We start from the raw sequence: 16,309 nt of genomic DNA, 5'->3' as shown, positions 1-16,309 counted from the left end.
TTTAATTCGTTCCTGTTTAAATCATTTTTCTACTTGAAAATTTGTAAGAGTTTGAGTAATGCTCAGTTATTTTAGAATAAAGTTGGAGTTTCTGGAGAAGTTGAATGGTTAGTTGGTTGCTACCTAAAGACTACTGAACTAATGTTAACTTGGTGGGAGGTCTCTAGGGGCATCACATTTGGTTCAGTGTTTAGCCTAGTTTTGTTCACAGTGTTTTTATGAAAGGCTTAATGCTATACATAGTATGCTTCCCAATAAGATCAAGCATGAAACAAAAATGTCTTATTAATATTATTATCAATATTGTATTAGAAATGCTATAACAATAAGATGAAAAGAAATTGAAGGAATAAGTGAAGAAATAAAATTATCACCCTTTGCAAATGATTTGATGGCATGCTCAAAGAATCATAGATCATGAATTCAAATCTTGCCTCATGCACAATACACTTAGTATTTTAACCTCTCCCTGCTTTAATCTTCTCATCTGTAAAAACAGGGATAATTAGCCCTCCAGATTGTGAGATTGAACTGAGGAATTATATGTGAAATTAACTTATTCTGGACTTTGAGAAAATCACTTAAACTTAAGAGATTTATCTCTAAAATGAGGCAGTTGAATTAGATGATTTCAAATATCTTATAGTCATGAGACCATCTAAAATTTTTTATTATATTAGAATTCCATTGTATCATATAGCCCTTACAATTAGTTGATCAGGGTTTAGAAATCCATTATAACTTACACAGAACTTCATTGTCATAGAATTTGTCCAAACAGGAATTCAAGTTGGATTATGTGGTAAAGTAAAATAATAATTTTTTGGGGGAGGGAGGGGAAACATAAATCATCAACTGAAAAAAACCAGCAGTTGTAGTAAATAACAACTTCACCAAAATTTCAGGATATAAAATAAACCCATATTGATCATTAGCATTTCTATATACTACCAATAAAACCTAGCAGGAAGAGATTAAGAAATTACATTAAAAATAACAGGCAATCCAAAATAGTTGGGATTCTACCTGCCAAGACAAACCTAGGAATTATATGTACACATTTAAAAAACAGTTTTCACAGAAATAAAAATTTCTAAACAATTGGAGATATATTCATTGCTCATGGGTAATCTTAGCCAAAATAATTCTACTTAAGCTAATTGGCTAATTGGCTTATTCACTGCTTCACCAATAAACTAGCAAAGAATTTTTAATTTTTTTTTTCCTGAGGCAATTGGGTAAATTGCCCAATTGACCAGGGTCACACAGCTGGAAAGTGTTAAGTGTCTGAGTCACATTTGAACTCAGGTCCTCCTTACTTTAGGGCTGGTGCTCTACTGTGCTACCTAGCTGCCCCAAAGAATTAATTTTTAAGAGCTAGAAAAAATGCAATAATTTCATCTAGAAGAACAAAAAATAAAGAATATTAATGCAATAAGTGGGAAAAAAATGTGAAGGAAGAAAGCCTTAGTTCCAGATTTCAACCTATATTACAAAGCAGTAATCTTCAAAAAAATCTGGTATTGGCTAAGTAAAGATCAGCAAAATAGAGTAAGCAGACAATTGGTTGTCTTTCATTCTTGAAAAGGATCATCATCAGGAAGATGATGCCATGAAATGCAAATGAATTCGATTTAAGTGAGGGAGGGCTATGCAAAGTCATCAGCCTCACTCTTCTCCAGAGTCACCTGAGTCCAATTGCAAGATATAGATCAGGAGGCCTACAGATGGCCTTGGATGCAGTGGGAGATGTTGGTCTTTTTAAGTTAAGGTCTTTGACAGGTATCAGTTTGACTGAGGCAACACCCAATTAGTGATTAAGGATAGGTAAGAAATGAGACAGAGAAGGCCCTCTTTAATCCAAAAAAAAATTAGGAGGGGAAGACCCTTAGGGTTTTTGGCCAAAACAGTTCTAGGGCATGACCTGTGACCTATGCTGACCAATCAGAACCAGAGATTTGGGTTTTTAAGGCATGGTTCTTAAGATAGAAAATCTACAAGGCAGTTCCAATAGACATGACGAAAAGTGCCATCTGCATCCAGAGAAATGGAAAACAATGTGGATCAAAACATAGTATTTTCATCTTTTTGTTGTTTTATTTACTTGGTTTTTTTACTTGTGAGGTTTTTTCCCTTTTGATCTGTTTTTTCTTGTGCAGCATGATGAATATGAAAATATGTTTGGAAGAATTACACATATTTTTAACTTATATTGAATTGTTTGGGTCTTGGAGAGAGGGATGGGAGGGAGAAAAATATGGAATACAAAGTTTTGTGAAGGTGAATGTTGAAAACTATTTTTGCATGTATTTGGAAAAATAAAATACTATTTTAAAATTGTAAATATATGTATATATATGTATATGTATATGGGGTTTTTTTGCAAAAAGGAAAGGAAGAAAGAAAATCTAGCCTGTAACCCTTGTATCTTGTGAGGTGCCAGCAATCAAAATTTATATTCCTTTGGACAGAGTATACATAAGTAAGAGAAAGGAAAGAAGAAAGAAAAGGAGTCACACAATAATAACTATAGTAGTCAATAATTTGAGAAATCCAAAAATCCAAGATTTTTTTAATAAGAACTCAACATTTGATAAAAGTAAATCTGAAAACCAATTGGTAGAAACTAAGCATAGACCAACATTTCATATTATATACCTTCAAGATAAAGTCAAAATGGCTAAGTGATTTAGACATAAAAGGGCACCATGGGATTTTGCCTGTCAGATCCAAGGTAAGGGAAGAGCTTTAAGACCAAACAATAGGATTACAGGAAGTAAAACATAATTTTGATCACATGAAATGAAAAAGATTTTGTACAAACAAAATCAGGGCAGCCAAATTAGAAGGAAAATGGGAACTGGTAAAATATTTTTACATCGTTTTTCTGATAAAGGCCTCATTTCTGAAATATATAAGGAACTGATGAGATTTTTAAAAATAAGAACTCTCCTCCCCAGTTGATAAATCAAAAGATATCAGAATTTTCCAAAGAAAAAAAGCAAGCAATGTGAAAGAACACTAAAACACTGATTAGAGAAATGCTAATCGAAACAATTTTGAGATATCATCTTACACCTATCAGATTGGCTAACAAAAGAAAATGCCAAATGCTGGAGATGATGTGGAAAAATTGGGATTATTCATTGTTGGTAGAGTAGTGAATTTATCCAGAGAATAATTTAGGATTATGCCCTAAGTATAAAACTCTGCTCTTGTCCCAGCAATAGTATTACTAGGTTTTTGTTACAAAGAGATAAAAGGGAAAAGGACTTATTTGTGCAAAAATATTTATGGGACCTCTCTTTATAGTGGCTAAGAAATGAGAAATAAGAGAATGCCCATCAATTGTGGAATTAATGACCAAATTGCTGTATATGATTGTGGTGTGACTCTTGTGCTATAAGAAATGACAAGCAAGATAGTTTCAGAAAAACTCATACAGAATGAAGTGAACAGAATCAGTAGAACATTGTAGAGTCGTAGCAATGTTGTGAAGATGATCAACTGTGAAAGACAACTACTAAGATCAGAACAGTGACTCAAGACTATTTGAAAAGACTCATGATGAAAAATGCTATCCATCTCCAAAGGGTGGACTGATAAACCAAGAATGCATATTGATACATACTTTTAAATTTTCATTTTGTTTTCCTTTGCAATAAGGCTAATATGGAAATTGTTTTGAATGATATCATGTATATATATATATATGTATATGTATATATATATATATATATACATAAAATATCAAATTGCTTTCTCAAGGAGGGAGGGAAAGAATTCAGAATTTTAAACTTTTCAAAATGATTGTTAAGTATATATATAACATCAAATTGCTATCTTAGAAAGAGTAGGATGGAAGGAAAGAAAAAAGTTAAAATTCTTTTTTACTTGCCATTGGGAAATATTTAATGAAATAAATTAAAATAATGAAAATTTCTGACAGGTACAAAATTGAGAATGATAGCTCAAATATTTAGATAAAAAAATCCAAAATTATCTCAACAAGCTCAAACATGGTGCATGTTTAAAAAGAGGAACTTTACAAGGAATGTGTTTAGAACCGAATCATTTGAAGTAAAAACAAGAAGGAATATGATAATTGCTTAAGATATTTGAAGGTCTATCAGTTATTTAAAATGGTCAAATAGCATATTTGACTATCCCTTTAGGTAGTAAATTTTTGTGTTCAAACAGATTTAATGATCATCTGTCACAGATATTACAAATAAGATTTACCTATTTTGTAAGTTGTAGAGGGTCAGTGAGGAAATTCTGGTGAGGTATAAGACCCTTCAGCCCAGAGGGAACTTATTAATGTCTGGTTTGGCTCTCCATCTCCCCTAAGGGCTTTCAGTCTTCCTGAGAAGTCAGGGGATGGTGACAACCTGTGTTGTGATTGAAGCTGAGTGATACCAGGTAGAAAGGCGATACCAGTTGGCAAACTACATACAATAGCAAGTTGTTTATGTGGCACCATGTGTGTAGTATATACTGGGCAAGTGCCCAATGTTTTTGTTATAATGGTGTATGAGGATATAAAAAGGGGAAAGTCCTTGAAATTAACGGACTCCATTTTTCCACCATCCTCAGGAGTCCCGCCTCATCTGTTCTCCACTAGGACGGTATATTGTAATCACCCAGATATGGGGGCTCTAGAAAGCAATAGTACACTTTGTCACCCTAACTTGAGAGCTCTAGAAAGCAGGATATTTTAATTACCCTGGTGTGGGGGTTCTAGAAAGCAACAGTACATTTTTTTCACTCTAACTTGGGAGCCCTAGAAAGCAGGACACAACAGTAATTGGTTATATTAAGGGCTTCTTTTCAAAAAATATTCAGGTTCAATAAAAACAACTGCTTATACATACAACATTTGGGAGTTTGCTTCATCATAATTTGTAGAAGAAACAACAAATTAGTATAAATTAAAAGGACAGGGATGGGAAAGAAATGAGCACTTCAAATTATTGTTCTGTCTTCTGGAATTCAGTAAACAACTAAACACCTACTATGTTCCAGGCATTTTCTTAAGCACTGGAGGAGCCCTATTATCTATCATGTCTCACTGCATGAGTAATCCCCTAGAAACCTGGAACAATTGTAAGCTGAACTAGACTTTTTCCCCCCACAATTCCATTGTCAGCATCATGCATGTTAGCAGGTCCCAACTGGTTCCTTCCTTTGAAATCCAAGCTGAATTGATTTCCCATTTCACACCTGACCTTTTGTAAATTTTTTATACTGCATAATATAACATAGTTACAGCATTTTTTGAAATTGTTTTTCTTAAATACGTGTCTTTCAAGTTTTTGTTCCACAAAACCTACAAAGAATCTTATGGCATATAACTTTTTTTAATCCACTAATGTGCATAGAATTTAGACTTTTAGGTCTGAGGGGAAAGCTGGAGGTCCTCAAAGTATAGGTTGATTTGATAAGTTAAGAAGCACAGGCCCAAGGAAGTAATATGACTTGTTCAGGAGCCCAAAATTGAGCTGAGATTTTCTGATTTCCAGTCCAATATTTTTCCATCTAGGGTCCATTTCTTTAAAAATTTTCAAATTTGCTTCAAGTAATCTATTAAATTTGTTTTATTTTATTTTTGTAGGCAAAGATATAGTTAACATGAATCAAAGAAAGAAGGCTCCTTATATTTCCCACAAAATACCTTTCCAGATTGCTCAAACGTGTATTTCTGTATTTTATATTTGTGTATTTTATATTTCTGTAGACTCATGTATGTCCATTCCAAATTACCTGCTAAGTTTTGGCCTTTTCTGCAAAAGTGCTTGGAAATCCTCTATTCCATCAAAGATGGATTTTTTCTTATAAAATTATACTCAGTTTTGCCAGATAGGTTATTCTTGTTTGTTAAACTTTTATCTTTTGCTCTTTGCAGTATTGTTGTCCAAGCTCTTATCCTTTATTGTGGTAGTTGCTAAATTTATGGCAGTGAATCTTTTGTGGCTGTTGCTCCCTGAACTCTTTCTTTTTGATTACTTGCAGTATTTTTTTCTGTGATCTAAAGTCTTTGAATTTGGATTATGACCTTCCTAGCAATTTTCATTTTGTAATATCTTTCAGGAGGTGACTAGTGGAGACTTTTTATTTTAAAATATCTGGCGAGTTTTCAATTATGGTTTTTTGAAATATGGTATCCAAGCCTGTTTTGTTTTGTTTTTGTTTTGATTTTCAGGTAGTTCAGTAATTCTTTACATTATCTCTCTTTGATGTATTTTCCAGGTCAGTTGTTTTTTAATATTATATTCCTAGTATTCTGGGTTTCTAAAATACTAGAGATTTTTACTTTTGATCGTTGACTAGCAATGAAGAACCATTGGAATTTATTGACCAGGGGAGGGACATGGTCATTCTGTATTAGGAGTAATTCCTGCTCAAAGAGATTTTTTAATATAGTCTTCAAAATCAAGTTTTTTAACCAATATTTTCTAGCCTTAGCAGAGGGAAGAGATCTATACCAACTACTTCTGCAGTAAGGACTTGGCATGGAATATTCCTGCTTTTATAGATCAGTTTTGGCGTACTTGGATTCATCTGTTGGAATAAATATGGCTGTCAGCTTGCCAGGACTTGTTGGTCTCCACCCCGGGGAATACTGTCATCTGTTAATAATTAAGGAAATCCCCATGCAGGAGATAGGGTAATTCTCATGAAAATAGGATCAAAGTTTTAGAATAGTCATAATAGATGAATGAAACTAGATCAACTATTATTCTAATTATAGAACACAGATATCCTAGACTTAGAGGAATAAGGATAATGATCAGAGTTCAAAGGTGAATGAGATACAGCAATTTAGAAGCTTAAAAGGACAGGGATAGGAAAGAAATGAGCACTTCATCTGACCTGGACTGCCCCTTGAAAGATTTTTTTCTGGAAGCTTGTTTACCATGCTGGCTGTCACTGCTTCCTGCTTACAGAGTCAAATGCATCATCACATCATAGACCTCATGTATCATTGTTACTAAATAGTGAACCAACAGTAAGGAAAATCTACCAATTTTAAGACATTGTCATTATATTCTATCTAGTTTTCATGTCCTCATATCTTGTGGTGCTGAAGATTTTTGATAGTCCCTTGGACAGCAAGGAGATCAAATCAGTCAATACTTAAAGAAGTTAATTCAAAGCTTAAATACTTTGGTCATATAATGAAAGACAGTACTCATTAGAAAAGACTCTGATGTTGGGAAAGATTGAAGGCAGAAGGAGAAGAGGATGATAGAGGATGAGCTGGATTGTGTCATGGAGATACTGAACATGAGTTTGGACAGACTTGGGGAGACAGAAGAGCCTGACACACACATTCCATGGGTTCACAAAGAATTGGACACAACTGAGCAGCTAAACAACAATTATATCTATAGACCTGCCAATCCTCATACTAGAAGTAGACTTATCACCTCTAAGAAATGGCATGACAGCTCAATATGAGTTCATAGTTTAATCAGGCAACCAAGAAAAGTCCATGTCAAGTCAACAAGCATTGATTAAACTTTATGCCAGGCATTATCTTCTAGGCACTAGGGCTATAATGAAAGACAAAAACAGTTTCTTTCCTCAAAGAACTCACATGGTTGAGAAGACAAAATGAAAACAGCTAACATAATAGAAGTAAGAGTAAATTGGGATCTCAAATTTGAATTAATCTCAAAGAGAAGACCAGTATCTTCAGGTAGGAGAGGGTGGAAGAGGGCTGGAAAATTGGGAACTGAAAAAAGACTTACTAAATGTGGAATTTGAATTGTTTTGAAGGAAACTAGAAAAAAAAAAAAAGAAAAGAAGGAAGAGAATGTAGAGGGTCACAGATAGTGGGGGAATTCTAGATGAGATATAAGACCCTCCAGCACAGCAAGGGAACCTGCTGGCAGCAAGGGAACCTGCTGACATGTCTGGTTTGGCTCCGCTGATATCACCCCAGGGGCATCTTGGCCTTCCTGAGAAGTCAGGGGGAGTGACAACCTGTGTTGTAATTAAAGCAGAGTTATACTAAGTGGCAAGAAAACCTCTGCACATAATAGCAGGTTGTTTATGTGGTCCCGCAAGCACAGTGTATAGTTAGCACATGCACAGTGTGCTACACCTATGTAAGGGTATTAGGGTATATAAGGCTGAGAGAATTTTGAATAAACAAACTTCTGCTTGACCATCTTCGTGAGTTCCACCCGTTCACTTCTCACCCATGATCAGGATTTGGACTGGTATTGAAACCCTCCAGTGAGCAGGTCTGGACAAGAGAAATCGAAGCATAGGGACAGCTATTAAAAAGATACAGAGTCAAGAGATGAAATGTCATGTGTAAAGAAGGAAAGGAAGTAATTTATTAAGCACTTACTGTGCCAGCTACTATATCAAACATTGTACAAGTACCTCATGATCTTCACAACAACCCTGGGAGAAAAGTACAATTTTTACAATTGAGGAAACAAGGCAGTAGAGGATCACACAATTAGTAAATTTTTGAGGCCATATTTTTTCTTTGACTTTACTTCTAGCTTAAAGGGATTTAGTGAACTAACAGTAAGGAAAATCTCTTGGCTAGGCCCTTGACTGGGCCTAGTACTTTTATCCATTGTACTGATAAACTGCAAATTAGTAAGCCAGGGTTGCAGGATTTTAAGAGTGTGTAGAAAGTAAAAAAATGGAAGAACATAGAAAAGATAGGATAAACCCATACTGTGAAGGGCTTTAAAAGGCAAATATCCTTTGATACGTGATTCAGGGGGCAATAAGAACCATTGAAGTTTATTGAACTGGAGAGTGACATGGTTAGCCCTATATTATAGGATCACTTTGACAAGTGAAAGAATAATAGTCTGTACTGAGGAGAGTATTGAAGCAAGGAAGCTTAACCACTATTGCAATAATCCAGGTTTGAGATTATGAAGGGGGTAGCAACTTCATAGGAGAGAAGGATGATATATGAGATATGTTTCAAAGGAAATCAACAAGATTCGTCACCTAATTGGATATAGGGGATCAGGAAGTAGATTAGAAAAGAACTAAGGATAGTTTGAGAGCCTGGATGACAGTAATAGCTGGTAGCACACAGGAGAGATCAATGCAATCTGGAGATATGAAGGTTTGTTGTTCAGTCATATCTCACTGTTCTTGGAGCTTTCTTGGCAAAGGTATTGGAGTAGTTTTCCAGTTCCTTATCCAACTCATTTTACAAATCCAACAATTCACAACTTCAACTCATTTATTTATTTAATTTTTTGAGGAAATTGAGACAAACAGGACTTGACCCGAGGCACATAATTAGTAAGTGAATGAGAGTACATTTTATGAAGATCACGCTAGCACCCAGGACACCCCAGAATCAGCCGGAGTCAAGATAAGCAAAAGTCCTCAGTCTTTATTCTTGGTCCCCAGAAGCAGGATTGAAGAGGATGGAAGCAGAATCTCCACAAGTGCCTTCTTCCTCGTCTGTCGCCAAGAGTATGTCCCTCGCTCGTCTTACTTCATCCCCTAGTCCCTCTTACAATCCTCTATACACCAATCATTGAGCCAGTACGGATAGTGGAAAGGACCATTTTCCAAGCATATGCCCATAGAGTATTGTCCAATCAGTAGTTAGCCTCAAGCAGTCAGCAGTCCCGATCTCAGTGCATCAACCCAGTAATTTCAGCCCTCTACAACATTTGAACTCAGGTCTTCCTGACTCCAGCACTCTGTCCATGGTGCTACCTAACTGCTACAGAATCAAGAAAGCCTGAGTTGAAATATGACTATAGACACTAATGTATAATTCTGTCAAATAATTTAACTTCTATTTGCCTTTAAAATGTAGACTTGTTTTGAGGATCAAAATATTTATAAAAGAGGCTTAGCACATTACCTGACACATGGTAAATATTAAATGGTTATTCCCCTCCCTCTCATTTCTTCCTTAATAAGGAGGTTAAAAAGAGGAGAGAGTTGAAAATAAGTTCTGCTTTAGACATATGGTATTTAAGATATCTATGGTATTTCCAGTTTGAGATGTTCATCAAGTAAGCATTTGGTAATACTGGAAGTCACATGGGAGATTAGAGTTGGATAAATAATCTGAATCATATGCATAGAAATGATTATGGAATCCTTGGGAGCTAATGACATCACCAAGTAAAGTACTATAGAGAAAGAGAGCAGGGCCAAAGACAGACATATTTAGAACACCATGGTTCACAAGTATGACATATGTGACCCAAATGGAGATCTAAAGCCATGTTAGGCTCATTAATTGATTAAGAAAGGTCATGGTATGAAAATAATCTGACCCAGTCAGGCTCAGAAATAGTCTTCAGTTCTAGATGCCACATTTTTTTTTTTAAATGCTCACATCTAGAGCAACTATGTCAAATTCCCAAAAAGGAACCAGATTACAATGTAGTTGAGACATATTTAATAAAATAATTAAAAATACAACATAGACTGTTAATTTATAGTTTTCTAAGTCAATATGTGGTTTGACACTAGTAGTCTAGAAAAAAGTTACTAGTGGGGAGGAGGACAGTTAAAATTATGGTAGCCAAAGATCCTGATGTTCAGGTTAGAGAAAACATGGTTGTTAATCTTTGAAGAACCATCACATAGAAGAGAGATTATACTTATTCTGCTTAGCCTTAGTTATAGAACCATAGGCAATGCATAGAAAAGCAGATTTGGGCTCAATATAATGAAAATTTTCTAAGCATTTAAAATTGTCCAAAAGTTGAATAATTTGCCTTTAGAAGTAGTGGCTTGCTTTTGCCCTGAAGAAAAAATATGATCACTTCTTAGTGATATCAGGCAGGAAATTTCTGTTTAGACAGGTATTGATACAGATTAAGGGTCAACAAACTTCAGCCTACAGGCCAAATCATTTGCCACCTGCCACAGGTTTTACATTTTTAAATGAGGTTGCTGTAGTAATATCTGTGGTAATAAAAGTAATATCCTTGAGAAGGGTAATTCCAGCCACTTGGTTCATAGACTCAAGAACCGATTAATGGCAGGATCTACCACTCTTTTCACTAACTTCTAGGAAGTATCCACATACTTAGAAGTTGACTTTCAAGACCTGCTCTCTCCTATGCTCCAGAAGGCTTCCAGGAATGTCGTGGCTCCTTATTTGTATTCTGCTTTGGCAGCCTAAAGTTTGTGTTTTTAGTTGGACTAGGCAGTCCCAAACTTTCTCAGATAATGATTGATGGCATGGGGTGAGAATAAATGAAGACTATGGATATGGCAACAATATATCTAAGAACATATTTGATATAGGTGAGTAGACCTAGTTGTTAGAATGCCATTATGGTGTGGTCCTCAAACTTGTTTTGCTTACAGCAAAATATTGTTCTTTGCTGTAAAGAATCTTGGACTCTTTCATTTCCAAGTGTGAATTCAGTACAATATGCTGCATATCTAGCAAAATTTGGGAAGCATACAAATATGCTTACACCTTTTGAGAACCCTATTTCATAACTATAGGAAATGTGCCAATCAATCATCCTGGTTCCAAATGGTGGTGTATTTATTGCCTTTCCATCCCTGACATGGGGTCTAATATACTAGCTGATGCCATGGCATTGTCATATGCAACAGGGTTATGTAAAGGTTTTTTGTGATTTTACTCCAGAGTGTAATGGCAGAAATGAAATATTAGTTGGTATTCTTGCAGAAAGGACACAGAGATACAAGCAAAGGTTTTGAGCAACATTTGAAAGTTGACATTCCCCTGGGCACTTGATAGAGTTGGAATGCCAAAAAATGATCCCTTGGTTCCTGCCCCTAATAAATTATTTTTTCATCATTTGAGACCTGGTGAATAACCAGGTGGTTATTCAGTTGATAAATAACCAAGTCACCCATGCAGTCAAATAGCACATTTCTCCTTTAATAAGCTTGACTACTAGTAAAAAAAAAATTTTTACCATCAACCACCCCCACTATATTCATATTTACATATTTGTACATCATATATATATGTGTGTGTGTGTGTGCTAATACAGTATTACATACTGTATTAAATACATATATAACTAGAATTTATATGTCTATCTAAGATTACATATTTCATTTGATAACAAACCTGTGATGTAGGTACTTTCTAAGAAAACTGAGCCTGAGACATGATGCCTTTCCCAAATTTACACAGATGTGTCCAAAGTAGTATCTGAATTCTTGTCTTACTGTACTATCTATGCACTCACTATATGTACCACTTATGCTACCTATTAATAATTATGGAAATTATAAAACAAAAATTTAAAAGATAAGATGAAGATGAAATAATATTTGATCCTAGAATCAATAAGGAACTATTGAGTAGCTTGTACTTAAGGAGAATCACTGGTAGCTGTGTGGAGGAAGGTTTGGTTTCTAATACAGAGAAGCTTGAGTGAAGATGACTAAGAGGCCATTCTTGGGGCAGCGAGATGGTGCAGTGGAGAGAGTACCAGCCTTAAAGTCAAGAGGACTTGAGTTCAAATGTGGCCTCAAATTTTTAACTCTTACTATTAGTGTGACAATGAGCCAGTCACTTGATCCCAATTGCTTCACACCAAGAAAAGAAAAAAGAGGCTATTGCAATAAGGCAAAGTGTGATTGAGGCTTGATCTAAAATAGTGGCTATGTGTAGTTAGAAGAAGATGCATGCAGGAAACACTTTGGAGATAGAAATAATATTTCAGAGGTGATTAGGTATGTGGGATGAAGAAAATTTGACTATAACACTGAGGTTACAAAACTGGAAGACTGTGAAATTGGTAGTATCCTCAAAAGAAATAAGGAAGTTTACTAGGATTGGGTTTTGGAAGCAAAAGTAATGAATTCTATTTTAGACATGCTAAGTTCGAGGCCTCTTTGAAAGGTCCAGTAGGAAGTTGGTGTTGCAAGTCTGGAAAGACTGGAGCTCAGGAAATTTTGGTTCTGGAATCCCTGAGTTACAAATATGTAGAGATGATATTTATACTTACAGGAGCTGCTGAGATCACCTATAAATTAAATATTTATTTGTTATGTGCCAGGCACTTAGTTATGGCAAAGTATTTTTTTTTAGTAAGTGCTGATTTTTTAAATAAATGAAGATAGATGTGAGAGTGTATAGAAAAGAGATCATACCAAAGCACAGAACTTTGAACTATATCCACAGTTAGGTAGCACAAAATGAATAATTTCTCAGTAAATAGTTAAGAATAAACTTGAAAACACGCAATGTTCATTTCTTAGCTTTGTTGGTATGGTGAAAATAAGACTAGTCAAGTATGTACATTTAATAAAATTAATGATGGATATTTTGTAAAATAAAATTGTAGCATTATTGAGGGGAAGAAAGAGACAAGACTTCTGTTTTGAGTGGTAGGTTAGAATTCTGGTGAGAAAACTCCTAACAGTACAAGTTAACACCTACTCTTCCACCTAAATTTTTAGACAGTTACAGGTTAAGTAATTTGTCTTGAGGCACATGACCCTTATGTGTCAGAAGTTGAGTTTCCTCACAGGTCTTCATTCCAAGCTTTCATCTCAACAGCATTCATATGGAGGGATGAAAGGTAAAGAATATAGAGAGGAATAATAGGAAAAGGAGGGATATGTACATGGTGTAGTGGATAGCATACTGTGCCTAGAGTCAAAAAGACTCCCTGAGTTCAAATCTGATCTTAGACATTTACTAAGCGAATGGAAACTAACTCCATTTGTATCTGTTTCCTCATTTGTAAAATGAGCTAGAGAAGCAAATGGCAAATCACTCCACTATCTTTGCCAAGAAAATCTCAAACAAACAAAACCAATGCAATCATAATTAAAAGGAAAGCTGAAAACTGGAGGAAAATTTTTTTGCAGCAAGTATGTCTGATAAAGGCCTCATTTCTAGAGAACCGAGCCAAATTTATACAAATAAAAATCATTTCTCAATTGACAAAAGATCAAAGGTTATGAACAGGTGATTTTCAGACAAAGATATGATTAAAGGAATGCTGAAAATTCTGAGGTATCATCTTATACCTATCAGACTAATATGATAGAAAAGGAAAATGATACAAGTTGGAGGGGAGTTGGAGGGGATGTAGAAATATTGGGACACAGATGCACTGTTGGTAGAGTTGTGAAGTGATCCAACCATTATGAAAAGCAGTTTGGAACTGTGTCCAAAAGACCATAAAATTGATCCAATAATACCATTACTAGGTGTATATATGTAGATAGATAAGATATTTTAATATATCAAAAGGTCTTTTTATGGTGGCAACAAATTGGAAATTGAAGGAATGCCCATTAGTTGGGAAATGGCTGCACAAGTTATGGTATATGATTGTAATAGAATACTATTGTACTATAAGAAATGAAGAGCAGCATGATTTCAGAAGAAAGATTTATATGATCTCATGCAAAGTAAAGGGTAGAATCAGAAGCAGAATCAACTTACACAATTATAGCAATATTATATGAAGATCAACTATGATTGACCTATGTAGTCTTAGCAATATAATTATCCAAGCCAATTCCAAAGACCTCATGAAAAATGCTATCTATTCCAGAGAAAGAACTAGTGGAGTCTGAATGCAAATTGAAGTATATTGCTTTTTATTTTATGTTTTCATTTTTTTGATCTGTGTCTTTCACAATGTAACTGATATCAAAATAAGGTTTGCATAACTACACACATACATTATCAAATTGCTTACTATCTTTAGGAAGGGGACTGGGGAAAAGAAAAGGATAGAATTTGGAACTCATAATTTTTAAAAATGAACGTTAAAATTGTCTTTAGATGTAATTGGGGGAAATAAAATATTAAAAAAAAACTTCATATTATGAAAGAATATTCCTATACATTCACAACTATGTCTTCATATTTGTCCATATATATTATTGACAATTATGTTAGGAAAATAAATTTTAAATCAACATTACTGTAGAAATGTTAAACTATTAAAGCAATACCTTTAGAGATTAAAAAAAAAAGTTTGAGTTGTAATTTCATTTATAGGAAATGTTCCCAGAGCTGCAATCATTCATAATGTTCTCAGGTTCTTCTCTTTGCCATCTCATTAGCAAATAAAATAAACTATGATCTATGGTGCTTGTGACTTTTGGTTGTAAACCTGGTTCACTTTGGCTACATCCTTATAACCATGATAGAATTTTATGTAGCCAAAAGATTCTGTTAGCCACAGTTAAGATGTGGCTTAAAATGGCTCTAAGAGTAATAAGACTAGTATTTCTGGAACTTCCTTGTGGTTTTCTGGGTATGTATAGTCTAGGCATGCTAACTAAATCTATTAGTCATGTCCAGTACTGCCTTGATATTAGGTGCACAACTGTCCTCTACTCAGAGCATAAACGTAATCAACTTGGATCATGTTTTTATTTTTCTAGCTCTATCTGCCTTATATTAAATTCTGGGGATTGGGATACAAAGGAAAACAGCTTTGAAAGTTTTGAGAGCTCTGATCAATGTAATGATCAACCAAGGTTTTAGAAGAACCAAAATGAAGATCTAGACTTAAAGGTGATGTACTCAAAATGCAGAATGAGAACTGTATTTTTAGACATGGCCAATGTGGGAATTCATTTTGCTTGATTCTATGTATATTTGTTTACAAGGGCTGTGTTTTTCTTTTTTCTATTGTTGTTCATTGGGGTGGATGGGAGAGCAAGTTGGGAGTAAGGAAAATGTAGCAAATTTAAAAAGAAAACAATCAATTGAGACTTTTTAATAAATTAATTTTTTTTCAATGAATAGATAACTTTTCTCTCTCTTCCTTGCTTCCTCCCCATTGGAAAGAAAAAAAGATTGTTGTAACAAACGTGTGACAAAACAAATCTCCACATTGGTGATATCTTTAAAAGAGTCTCAATTTTTACCCTGCATCCATCCTTAGGAGATAGATAGTATGTTTCATCATTATTCTCTTGGAATTGTGGTTAGCCATTAAATTGATCAGTTCATAAGTCTTTCAAAATTGCTTATCTTTACAAGATTGTTGTTGATCAGAATCAGGAAAACAATTTGTAATGTAACATCTTGCTATCCCAATCAGCTTGCCTAATATATCAGAAAAGAAAAATGATAAATGTCAGAGAGGATGTGGGAAAACTGAAACACTAATACATTGTTAGTTGGCTTGATCCAACCATTCTGGAAAGCAATTTGGAGCTATGTCCAAGAGACTAAACTTTGCATACCCTTTGATCTAACAATGCTAGGTCTGTATTCCAAAGAAATCATAAATAGGGAAAAGAATCCATTAGTACAAAATTATTTATACCAGCTCTTTTTGTGATGGCAAAAATTTGGAAAATGAGGGGATGCCCA

This window comes from Antechinus flavipes, chromosome 1 (genome assembly GCF_016432865.1).
Source record: "Antechinus flavipes isolate AdamAnt ecotype Samford, QLD, Australia chromosome 1, AdamAnt_v2, whole genome shotgun sequence".
Lineage (NCBI taxonomy): Eukaryota > Metazoa > Chordata > Mammalia > Dasyuromorphia > Dasyuridae > Antechinus > Antechinus flavipes.
The sequence above is the reverse complement of the archived record's forward strand: the minus strand, read 5'-3'. Positions refer to the sequence as shown.